Genomic DNA, 3,959 nt, shown 5'->3' with positions numbered 1-3,959 from the left:
AATTTATGTCAAAATATCGGCCAAAAAATTAAATCAGATGTGTTAATCCGCAAATGACATACAACATACCGTTAAATAATACGTGCAGCATACACGAGCTGTAGCTGTCAACGCATCAACGCGCGTATAACGCATGCGCGCAAACGCGTTTTGGTGGAAGGGGCGCATTGATTGAAGTATACTTATTGGTATAAGCCTTCTATTGAAGAATACGAATGACAAGTGTGAAATAATAACAATAATAATAAAAAATAATAATAATGATGATAATAATAGTTACTACTTGTATAGCGCACAGTTCCACCTTTCGGTGCTTATGGCGCTTCAAAAAAATGAAAAGATATAGATAAACATGTTCAAACACCAGTGACAACAGAGAAGAAAATGGCAAACAACAAACAAACACATACCAGATAAAGAATAGTTCCGAACATTATAGACTGCAATATAGTCCTCAGTGTGAGAGGAACAGATACGTTAAAGGGTGTGTACAGTTCTGGTTGAGGTGAGGATTTAGCTTTTAACGTTTTGTGAGATATTAAGAAACCACTCTATGAAATGTCAAAGAGCATGCGATTCTAAGGGGTATCAAAAGTTTATTTGATGAAAATCGGTTTTGAAATGGCTGAGATATCCAAAAACAAGGTAAAACAAAGAGATCCTAATAAAAGGTGTGGCATGTCGCCTTTTATTATTACCATTTTTTTTTTGATATCTCAGCCATTTGAAAACCAATTTTCATCAAATAAACGTTGAATCCTTCTTAAAATTACATGCTCTTTCATATTTCATCAGAGGTTTCTCATTATCTCACTTAGGAATGTTAAAAACATGAAACCCCACCTCAAACAGAACTGTACAGTCCCTTTAAGTTTCGATTTGAATGTTTCTGTAGATGACAGTCGACAGTTGTCTTAACTGAATCGGTAACTGATTCCACAATTATTGTGCTCCCATAACGGAGAAAGCACGATCCCCCATCCATGTTTTACCCTGGGTGCTCGGAGTAACAATGCATCACTGATGATGAACGTAAACGAGTGGGGGCGTTCCATTCCTGCGGACGCTGCTTATGATGATCAATGATCGAGCAAAAAAGTCAATACCATTTTTTTTTCACTGATCTCATCTTGTTCTCATTCTGTCTGCAAACTTGAAATGAATAGAAAAAATGAACACCTATGTATATATGGAATAGTCTTCAATTACGTTAAGCAGATATTTTGTTTCATTCTCTTCAATTTGAGTATAACTTTGTTTGATGTGTTGTAATGGTAGGGATGGGGTTGAAGAAAGCTGACGATGGTGATATTCGGGAAAGCTGGTAGTATTAATCAGTTATACGCTTATTATCTAAACTCTCTTATGAGACGTTCTGTGTTTGTTATTTGTTTTTCTTTGTTCTTCTCTGATTTCTTTTCCATTTTTCTCCTTCATGACATTCCCAGCGAACAAATATTTAGAATTGATTTCTACATCGTTATAGTTTGTCTATTGACTTGGGAAGATATTACACATATTGTTTTATTATGGCCAATAGGCACTCACTGTTAATACCAGAAACTACGGTGTAGGTGTATACAGTAAACATTACAGTTCTATTCGTGTCTCCCTTCGTCTCTCTCCTTCTCTCCTGACACCCAAATAACCTATACAAATTTATATTGACTGTTTGAATTATGCACGTGAATATATCTCGTATGAAATTGATATTTTTTGAATATCAAGGGAGCTCACTCACTCAAATGCAGTCTGTTGTTAATCCATGCTGATATTATTGCTTATGCCTCGTTTTGTCTTGGCAGAGCAGACGCAGGCCACGGACGTGTGTGCCCAACTTTATATCATCGGCTGTGTCTTGTCTGCGTCCTTGTTGTTTCCCGTGTCTTGTGTGTGTCTCATGTCTATGTTTCATGTGTGCGTTTCTTGTATGTGTTTCATGTTTGTGTGTATGCGTTTCTCTTTCTCTTCTTCCAGGTCTGTACATTCCCACATAACTACAATCTCCAGGTCTAGGTCTAAGTGGAACTCTTGTCGATTCCGGTGTGATTTTCTTTACTTATGGCTAATCCAACATTTGTTTTCAACTCTTTGAACGATGATGAATTTTATGATACATGCAGTTGGGCGCTCTTTTACGTCCGCGCAGGAAAACAAAACTTCCACCTTATGTGAAGCATACATATCGAACAAACTTAATGCTTCGGCACAAGAATTTGAATATGATTTTGATCCCCAAGATCCTGTGCAAAGTTCATCATGTGTTTATCTGACTGTAAACCAGTATAAACAATATGTTATGAATAGTGATGATAATCTTTTGTTAGCTCATTTGAATATACGAAGCATAAGTAGAAATTTTGATAAGTTGCGATAATTTTTAGAAAACTCTGGTAATAACTGTTCCGTTATAGGTCTGACCGAAACATGGTTGACTCCCAATACAAGTCATTTATTTTCTATATCCAGCTTTGATTTCGTGTACAGAAATAGAAAAGAAAGAATGGGTGGTGGTGTGGGTTTATACATCCCCAACAAATTTGAATATTCTATCCACGAAGAACTGAATGTCATCACTGATGTAGTTGAATCTCTTTTTGTTGAAATGGTAAACACGAATGGGAAAAACATATTGATTGGAGTTGTTTACAGACCCCCTGGATCGAATCCGAATGATTTTTTGTTGTATATACAAAATTTAATGCAGAACTCTATTTTTACAAATAAACATGTATATTTAATGGGTGATTTTAACATTGATGTTATGAAATGTAACTCCCAACATATTTCGCAAGAATATTTGTAGAAACCTTAATGTCTGTTTCTTTATCACCGTTAATTTCTAAGCCGACCCGTGTTACTGACCGATCTGCCACTTTGATTGATAATATTTTTTTTGTAATATTCTCCCAATTCCCGAGTCTGGTATTGTTTTATCTGACATCTCTGATCATTATCCTATATTTACACAAGTGCCAATTAAGCTATCTCCTAGGAAAAATAATTATCAGAGACGTCGTAAGATTACGACCAATAATCTTATTAATTTGCAAAATAGTTTAAAAGATATTGATTGGTTTTTTGTACAGCAATACTGATCTTGATTTTTTGTGTTATGATTATTTTATGAAAACTATCACTTCCAAAATTGATGAACATATTCCGTTTTGTACAAGGAAAAGTAGTTACAAAAGAACTCCAAGACTCCCGTGGATAACCTAATCACTTTTAAGATCGATTAATAGAAAAAATAATTTGTTTTTATAAATACAGGAGTAACCCTACGGATATAAATAGACAAAAATATGTGACTTATAAAAACACGCTTACTAATTTATTGCGTTTACAAAAGAAAAAATTTTATGTCAACCAGATAATGAAATATAAAAATGATATTAAGAATACTTGGAAAACAATAAAAGATGTTATGAATACATCTAATGATGTATCTAGTAGTTCAAAAGTACGATGGGGTAGTACCTCAAGCAATGTACCTGCTGGCATGGCCGAAATTTTAAATGATTGTTTTGCATCGATTGGGAAAAATTTATCACAAAGTATACCTTCATCTAATAAAGTGTTTTATAATTTTTTAGATATACCTAATCCTAAAACTATATTTTTGGACCCTACGTATAATGAAGAAGTTATTGATATCATTTATAATTTGAAAGAAGGGAAATGCCCAGGTTGTGATGGAATCGATAATTATTTGTTGAAAAATATAGTTCTTCAAATAATAGATCCTTTAGTATATATTATTAATTTATCACTTATTATTGGGCTTGTACCAAATCAGATGAAGACTGCCAAAGTTATACCTATATATAAGAAAGGGGAGAAGAATGATGTCAATAATTACAGACCAATATCGTTATTAACTTCAATTTCTAAAATTTTGGAAAGAATAGTATATATCAGAACTGTAAATTTTTTTTTAATATGAGTAGTATATTTAC

Source organism: Diadema setosum, chromosome 1, assembly GCF_964275005.1.
Source record: "Diadema setosum chromosome 1, eeDiaSeto1, whole genome shotgun sequence".
Taxonomy (NCBI): Eukaryota; Metazoa; Echinodermata; class Echinoidea; order Diadematoida; family Diadematidae; genus Diadema; species Diadema setosum.
The sequence above is the reverse complement of the archived record's forward strand: the minus strand, read 5'-3'. Positions refer to the sequence as shown.